The sequence below is a fragment of the Schistocerca nitens genome, chromosome 1, assembly GCF_023898315.1.
Source record: "Schistocerca nitens isolate TAMUIC-IGC-003100 chromosome 1, iqSchNite1.1, whole genome shotgun sequence".
NCBI lineage: Eukaryota > Metazoa > Arthropoda > Insecta > Orthoptera > Acrididae > Schistocerca > Schistocerca nitens.
This window is the reverse complement of record NC_064614.1, coordinates 210578772-210588253: the sequence shown is the minus strand read 5'-3', so window position 1 is coordinate 210588253 and position 9482 is coordinate 210578772. Positions and strand designations below refer to the sequence as shown.

At 48.1% G+C, this 9482-nt stretch overlaps 1 pseudogene; it reads right to left on the bottom strand.

Moving 5' to 3' along the window:
* Positions 1-2777: 2777 nt before the first annotated feature.
* Positions 2778-2895, bottom strand: LOC126208566 (5S ribosomal RNA; annotated as a pseudogene).
* Positions 2896-9482: the final 6587 nt, after the last annotated feature.

Sequence of the window (9482 nt, the reverse complement as noted above, 5' to 3'; positions counted from 1 at the left end):
CGCGAGAAATGAACCTTGCATGTAAACTAAGGTGACAAAAGTCTTAGGAAACCTTCTAATATCGTATCGGACCTTCTTTTGCCCGCTATAGTGCAGCAACTCGACGTGGCAAGGACTCAACAACCCGCTGGAAGTCCACTGCGGAAATAGTCAGCCATGCTTTCTCTATAGCCGCCCATAACTGCCAAGGTGTTATCGGTGCAGAATTTTGTGTACCACCTGACCTCTCGATTATGCCCCATAAACATTCCATGGGATTCACGTCGGAGCGCTTGCGTGGCCAATCCATTCGTTCATATTGTCCAAAATGATCTTCAAATCAATCGCGATTAATTGTGGCCTGGTGACATGGCGCATTGTCATCCATAAGAATTTCAACGTTTTTTGGGAACATGAAGTCAGTGAATGGTTGCAGAAGGTCTCCAAGTAACCGAACACAAGCGTTGTCAGTCAGTGATAGGTTCAGTTGCACTAGATGGTCCAGTCAGTTCCATGTATACACAAAAAAAAAAAAACTAAAACTCAGCCCGAGCAGGCCATCACGGCCCAATAGTACCGACTGGCCACCGTGTCATCCTCGGCCAACCGTCGTCACTGGATGCAGATATAGAGAGGGATGAGGTCAGCACACCGCTCTCCCGGCCGCATGTCACTTTACGAGACCGGAGCCGCTACTTCTCAGTCAAGTAGCTCCTCAGTTAGCCTCACAAGGGCTGAGTGACCCCGCCTGCCAACAGCACTCGGCAGAACGGATGGTCAACCATCCGAATGCTAGCCCAGACGAGCAGCGCTTAACTTCGGCGATCTGACTGGAACGGTGTTACTACTGCGGTAAGGCCGTTGGCTACCATGTATAAACAGCCCACACCATTATGGAGCCACTGACAGCTTCCAAAATACCTTTTTGGCAACTTGGGCCCACAGATTCGTGCGTGGGGTCTGCACCACACTCTAACCCTGCCACCAGCTCTTAAGAAACGAATCTGGGACTCATCTGATCAGGCCACGCTTTTTCAGTCGTCTAGGTTCCAATCCCTACGGTCACGAGCCTAGTAGAGCCGCTGTAGGCGATGTCGTGCTTTTAGAAAAGGCAATAACGCCAGTCGTCGGCTGCCATAGCCAAGAACGCCAAATTCCGCCGCACTGTCCTGTTGTACGTCTCACATTGATTTCTGCGCTTATTTCACGCAGTGTTGCTTCTCTGTTACCACTAGGTCGTTAACTGAATAGCGTCGGGCACTGCGTTGACCTTGGTCAGAAGTAATTTCTCGGCACATTCTTGACACTATTGATGAGCCGGCCGAAGTGGCCGTGCGGTTAAAGGCGCTGCAGTCTGGAACCGCAAGACCGCTACGGTCGCAGGTTCGAATCCTGCCTCGGGCATGGATGTTTGTGATGTCCTTAGGTTAGTTAGGTTTAACTAGTTCTAAGTTCTAGGGGACTAATGACCTCAGCAGTTAAGTCCCATAGTGCTCAGAGCCATTTGAACCATTTGACACTATTGATCTCAAAATACTGAATTCCCTAACAATTTCCGAAATGGAATGTCCCACGGGTTTAGCTCCAACTACCACTCCTGTTGAGAGACTGTTTATTCCCGTCGTGCGGCCATAATCACTTCAAAAACTTTTTTTCACATGAATTACTTGATTACAAATTACAGCTCCGCCAATGCACTGCCCATTTGTTTTATGTTTATGCGATCTGTATATATGCATACCACATGACTTTTGTCACCTCAGTGTAAATTCAAGTGCTTGTGAAGCCTGTATGTTGTGATACTGTATTTGCTGACGAACATGTGCTATGTCCTCTACACTTTGCAGGTGTCACTCGTGGTCGGAACAGTATTCGGTGTAGTTGCGAGTGCGTTATGGCGACAGTAGAGAAACTATTGGTGCTCGTATGGTAGGTGCTTACACAACCGAAACAGCCGAAGTGTTTGGTACACACAGCATAAAAAGTTTTGCATCATCTCGGTTCCGAGAGTTCCGAAACCTGTACAGAAAACTGAAATAGAGATCAACATAAACATAATTTCCCCCCTCTTTATAGCTCATGAAAAGCACACATTGCATGTTGCACCACCATACAGCGAGACTGATGTACACACCGGTACCTCTAAAAGCCAGTAGCACGTCCTCTTGCGTTGATGTGATAGTGACGAGGAAACATGAAGGGGCATGTACAGCACAAAAGCGTACAGGCCGACCTAGTCTGTTGTCCGCCGACAGTTGAAGAGGGTCGTAACGTGTAATAGGCAGTCATCTATCCAGACCATAACACAGGAATACCAAACTGCATCAGGATCCACTGCAAGTACTATGACAGTTAGGCGGGAGGTGAGAAAACTTGGATTTCATGGTCGAGCGCCTGCTCATAATCCACACATCACGCCGGTAATTGCCAAAGACGCATTGCTTGGTCTAAGGAGCGTAAACATTGAACGACTCAACAGTGGAAAAACTTTGTGTGGAGTGACAAATCACGGTACGCAATGTGGCTATCCGATGGCAGGGTGTGGGTATGGCGAACGCTCGGTGAACGTAATCTGCCTGCGTGTGTAGTGTGTGTGTCACTCCGTCTTCAGGCCACAAGTGGCCCATCGGGACCATCCGACAGCCGTGTCATCCTCAGAGGAGGATGCGGATAGGAGGGGCGTGTGGTCAGCACACCGCTCTCCCGGTCGTTATGATGGTTGTCTTTGACCGGAGCCGATACTGTTCGGTCTAGTAGCTCCTCAATTGGCATCACGAGGCTGAGTGCACCCCGAAAAATGGAAACAGTGCATGGAGGCCCGGATGGTCACCCATCAAAGTGCCGGCCACGCCCGACAACGCTTAACTTTGGTGATCTGAAGGGAACCGGTGTATCCACTGTGGCAAGGCCGTTGCCAGCGTGTGAAGTACCAACAGTAAAATTCGGAGACGGTGGCTTTATGGTGTGGTCGTGTTTTTCATGGAGGGGGCTTGCACCCCTTGTTGTTTTGCGTGGCCCTATCACAGCACAGGCCTACATTGCTGTTTTAAGCACCTTGTTGCCTCCCACTGTTGAAGAGCAATTCGGGGATGGCGATTGCAGCTTTCAACACGATCGAGCACCTGTTCATAATACACGGCCTGTGGAGGAGTGGTTACGAGACAATAATATCCCTGTAATTGACTGGTCTGCACAGAGTCCTATCCTGAACCCTATACAACACCTTTGGGATGTTTTCGAATGCTGACTTCGTGCCAGGCCTCACCGACCGGCATCGATACCTCTCCTCAGTGCAGTCCTCCGTGAAGAATGGGCTGCTATTCCCCAATAAACCTTCCAGCACCTGACTAAACGTATGCCTGCGAGAATGGAAGCTGTCATCAAGGCTAAAGGTGGGCCAACGTCATACTGAATTCCAGCATTACCGACGGAGGGTGCCACGAACTTGTAAGCAATTTTCAACCAGGTGTCCGGATTCTTTTGATCACATAGTGTATGTGTGTTGAGTGATCGTCAAGTACGGTCATTGAAGAAGATTGTAGCGAAAATAAAGAGTACGACAGCTGCAAAAGTCAACTGACTATCGCACTCACGAACCCTACCAGAAGGAAACAGGAACTTTCAGGGCAAGCTGGAATTCGAAAACCACTCATCAGTGATGGAAATGCCCGTAAAATGAAAAAAAAATGGTGCCAGAGCCATAAAACCTGAACTATGGAGCAACAGAAGAAATGTATTTCATTAGATCAGTTTTGCTGCAAACTGTCTCCAATTTCAGAGTTTACATCCCACATGTCAGACATGGCAGCTGTTCGGCGATGATTTGGACTGTCGTGTCGTGGTATTCTATGGGCCACACTGTTACCCCGCAAGGCAGCATTACTGCCAAATATTGTGTGCCTGTTTTTGGCTGATCAGGTCCATCATACGGTACGATGTTTGTTTCTCAGTGGTAGTGCAGTGTCAAGACAACGGGCCCCTGTTCACACAGCTTGCATCTCCAGGACTGATTTTGTTAACGTGACAGAAAAGTGTCGCATCGTCCCTGCCCACCAGTCACTAGATCTCAGTATTATTGAGATTTGATGGTTTACTTAGGAGAGAAGGGTACGTGATCGCTATCCACTTCCATCATCGTTACCTACATTGTTGGCCGTGCCCACCGAGCTCCTCCCAGAGGGCGTGCCCCTGGCACCGGCCTGGACCAGAATAGTAAATCGTTGCTGTACTATGCTAATGGAATTATCCTATCTTATCCTACGTCTAACCTACTACTAAATCCTACAGTCATATCTGGTGAGTGTCTGAATCGTTTAGAATGTGCACCCAGGCCCTGATCCTAGATGTGGCGGATGGCAGCCGTGAAGCGGCTGGCCAAGTCCACGCCTCGGCAGAACAGGACAGGTGTATAGAGTCTAAATCAGGTATGATCTATTAATGGTTGTTCCTAACCGGCAGCCGCTGGATATTTCACTGGCAAGTTTATTCACGATTTGTCCGCAGCTCGTGGTCGTGCGGTAGCGTTCTCGCTTCCCGTGCTCGGGTTCCCGGGTTCGATTCCCGGCGGGGTCAGGGATTTTCTCTGCCTCGTGATGACTGGGTGTTGTGTGCTGTCCTTAGGTTAGTTAGGTTTAAGTAGTTCTAAGTTCTAGGGGACTGATGACCATAGATGTTAAGTCCCATAGTGCTCAGAGCCATTTTTTATTCACGATTTGGAAATGGTCCTCATGCCTGAGCAGGTGGTGCGTGTCGTAATTTGGCAGCTGTTGTCTTAATTGCGATGCTACATCGTCGAAGAGGTGGCACTCATACACCACATGGTCTGGGGTGCCTGGTGTGGCCCCACAGTCACACGGTGGTGTAGCCCGCTTCCCAAACCTGCATAGGTATGCCGGGTAACGTCCATGTCCAGTAAGGAAGTGCAGCAGTCCTCTTGATGGCTTAAAGTATTGTAGCTATAATCGCTCCATAATGTTGGGCAGCAACTCATATGTTCTACGACTCGTTTGACCGTTTGATCGTTGTCCCACTATTCCTGCCATAGCTCCTCCCCCCTTCCCCCCCCCCCCCTTAGTTTATTTTCTGATTTGTTCCCCACTTGAACCCCATTAGTTCGATTATTTTGTCCCTCTTCTCCTTCTTTACTCAATACCACGCCACTTGTTCCCTAATCTTTATATCAAGAGGACAATCTCCCATCAATACTGATAATGCTCCCACTGTAGTTGTCCCTTATGCCTCTTCGAAACGTAGGAGCATATTTCCCTGCACTCTTCTTACAGCCATGGCAAGCATGACCCTCCTAAACCTGTGACCCCGGACTCCTGACCCGCATCCTACAATTGACGTCAGGATACTATTGTGGTAAAGTTTTATTAATTATGGTGGCAGGTGGAATCTTTTATGACCAATCCCAATCAAATTATTGAGCGTTTCTAGAGATCTTTGCGTCATGGTGTCAATATGTGATGTATAGTTCCATCACTCATCGACGACTACACGTAAGTATCGGCCTTCATGGCGCCGAAGAACTGGTGAGTTGTGTATTCTTACTATCGGTTTCCTGACAAGTTGTCCACTTAGTAGTAAGTATGTGGCCTTTCTTGGTGAAATTTTCGTTTTGGTAGTATGGCACCATGTGGTCAGGATAGATATGGCCCTTGAGATTTTTGGTTCCAAGTCTTTTCGGCTACGACCGCCAACCAGCCGGAGGAGATCGTCTGCATAGGCTATGACCTCTAGCACATCGTTACTGCTCTTTAAATCATTCAGAAGGGGGTTCCATGTTAACGTCCCAAAAGAGTGGCCCCAGGACAAAGCCCTGTGAACGCCACTTTGTGATCTTTTTACTAATTCTCCCGCTAGGGGACGATAGCCAGACCTCCCTATCCTCACAATAGCTCCTAAGACAGCGGTATAGCGGCCCTGGCAATGTTTTGAATGCCAAAGGTTATCCTATACCGTATTACGCACGATACTGTGTTGTGTTTGTGATGTTTTCACATTTTTCTCCACATTCTGTAAGTCACGGACTGTCCAAAACGTCTACTGGTATGTAACACAGTGTAAGAAAAGTGGTCGTAAAAAGATCGTAGCGGACAGGGAGCGGGGACGAGTGTTACACCTTGTCGTTAACATTCGGTGTCTAGACCGGTAGGAATTACTGCTGTGAATGAATGCAGGTCCCTCTGAAGCAGCTTCTGTGTCAGTATTGCGAACATACAATAGACGTTTGGAGTCGTACTCCTCCTGAAAGACTACTGCTCACAGCGGCAAATGAAGCTGCAGTTTTAGTTGACTAAACAACACAGAAACTGAAACTTCCTGGCAGATTAAAACTGTGTGCTCGACCGAGACTCGAACTCGGGACCTTTGCCTTTCGCGGGCAAGTGCTCTACCAACTGAGCTACCGAAGCACAACTCACGCCCGGTTCTCAAAGCTTTACTTCTGCCAGTCGGGTACACAGTTTTAATCTGCCAGGAAGTTTCATATCAGCGCACACTCCGCTGCAGAGTGAAAATCTCATTCTGAACACAAAAACTGCCCAGAAGCTGACTGGCGACGTGTGGTGCGGTCAGGTTAGTAGCAATTTCGCCTCATTACGCCGTCAGTGCACTGCCGGCGTAATGAGGCGCTTAATTCGCAGTGTATGGAGAGTATAGTTCAGGCGGGAAGTAGCTCTGTAAGTTTTGGAGTTGTTTTTGGCACCTTGAGTTGAGTACATTGATTCGGGTAACCGTGGGGTTGAGCCACAATGCTTTCTTTCAAAATTTCCTGTTACCAAGTGTTGCACCTTTCTTCTGCATCTGCATCTACACTACCGTCTCGCAAGACGAACAGCCGTGTCCACAGGGCTGTACGCATAGCTTTTTGCCAAACATTCAGAGTGTTCGTCACACCTCCACTGGCCCTCTAGAATAACCGATTTTAATCTGATATATAATATCTAGCTCTTCAGTACGCTTTCAACAACGGTTGCTTTCAGCTGGATAATATGGCATACGAATAATAATCTAAAGAGAAACTTTATTCGTAATTTGAAATCCATTCGCTCCCCTACAGATAGTTCTGGCGTTTATAAGATCATCTGCGATACCTGCTCCTCCTATTATATAGGGCAAACTGGACATGCCTTCACCATCAGATACAAAGAACATCTTTTGAGAAAAAACGGCACCAGTCCCCTAAATTCATCCTTTGCCGACCATCTCTTAATTACTGGACACGTGCCTTTACCCACTGGCGATAGCAATATTCTGCATACCGAAAAGAAGGGGCGTAGGTTAGATCTTTTAGAGGAATTGGAGATTTTCAAACATCTATCTCGTCATGATGGCAACATTCTTAACGAACAGCTGTAGCTGCGAAATAAAAACGTTTTCGACTGTATAAAGCCATTGCTTGATCTTTGATTCAGATTTCCTCATGCAGTTTGCCGAAATATTATTTTCCTGTTACGTCTTTGCTGTTTGCTTGTATGTCATAACTGACTTTTTTTACGTTACAAAATGTATCTGTGTTTAAAGCAGATAAATATGTAACTTCATCTTATTATTATTAGTGCTTACGTTATGCCTGAAACAGCTTCATTACAATTTCATGTGTCTAATTTTCAATGTACAGTAGCCTAGTTGTTTCTGCGGCTACTAGATGGCGCTCGTAGCAACACCGTGTTTACTTGCGCACCCTTTCTAACGTGGGCACCTACGTTTTGTTGCAACCCGTGTTCACTCAGGTACGAGCAGACCTTAGCGGCTCTCCATTTTATCTTATTTACAACTTTTCATGACGTCGCCTTTCCGGCTTAGATTTTTTTTAGAATGTGACTTGTAAGTGCTGCATCTCTTTCCAGTCAGTACACACTTTAGTTTATTAATGTCTTGTATACCTATTATGTTTTAGAACAGTTAGTTTAATTCTGAAGACGACGCTCATAGTAGCGTCGAAACCTGGTCAATTTTGACTTAATATTTGTGACCGAGGGCTTATTTGTTCTAATATATTTCTGACACGGTCACTGAACCTTAGGAGCTATGTTCAAAGTTTTACTTGTGGACTATTTTCCTCGCAGACCTGAGGCCGCATGCGGTGTTATTCATCTATTTAACCTTATCAGATCAGAGCCTTCACGGCCTCTCACACATCGCACTAGGGTTTTACATATACAGTATACTTTTTACGTCATAGTTACCTAAATAATGACAATAATTTTAGTATGAAAAATAGTAATAAAACAGTATTAACAGAATTAAAAATAATGTGAATTTATGTAGAGGCAATGGAGAAAAGGAACGGAAGGAGGAGGAGTTTACAAAATTGTGAGAGGAGATAATCTGAATATTCATTGTTTAGCTTTTGCAGACAATCCGGCCGTCTTAGCTGAATATACACTCCTGGAAATGGAAAAAAGAACACATTGACACCGGTGTGTCAGACCCACCATACTTGCTCCGGACACTGCGAGAGGGCTGTACAAGCAATGATCACACGCACGGCACAGCGGACACACCAGGAACCGCGGTGTTGGCCGTCGAATGGCGCTAGCTGCGCAGCATTTGTGCACCGCCGCCGTCAGTGTCAGCCAGTTTGCCGTGGCATACGGAGCTCCATCGCAGTCTTTAACACTGGTAGCATGCCGCGACAGCGTGGACGTGAACCGTATGTGCAGTTGACGGACTTTGAGCGAGGGCGTATAGTGGGCATGCGGGAGGCCGGGTGGACGTACCGCCGAATTGCTCAACACGTGGGGCGTGAGGTCCCCACAGTACATCGATGTTGTCGCCAGTGGTCGGCGGAAGGTGCACGTGCCCGTCGACCTGGGACCGGACCGCAGCGACGCACGGATGCACGCCAAGACCGTAGGATCCTACGCAGTGCCGTAGGGGACCGCACCGCCACTTCCCAGAAAATTAGGGACACTGTTGCTCCTGGGGTATCGGCGAGGACCATTCGCAACCGTCTCCATGAAGCTGGGCTACGGTCCCGCACACCGTTAGGCCGTCTTCCGCTCACGCCCCAACATCGTGCAGCCCGCCTCCAGTGGTGTCGCGACAGGCGTGAATGGAGGGACGAATGGAGACGTGTCGTCTTCAGCGATGAGAGTCGCTTCCGCCTTGGTGCCAATGATGGTCGTATGCGTGTTTGGCGCCGTGCAGGTGAGCGCCACAATCAGGACTGCATACGACCGAGGGACACAGGGCCAACACCCGGCATCATGGTGTGGGGAGCGATCTCCTACACTGGCCGTACACCACTGGTGATCGTCGAGGGGACACTGAATAGTGCACGGTACATCCAAACCGTCATCGAACCCATCGTTCTACCATTCCTAGACCGGCAAGGGAACTTGCTGTTCCAACAGGACAATGCACGTCCGCATGTATCCCGTGCCACCCAACGTGCTCTAGAAGGTGTAAGTCAACTACCCTGGCCAGCACGATCTCCGGATCTGTCCCCCATTGAGCATGTTTGGGACTGGATGAAGCGTCGTCTCACGCGGTCT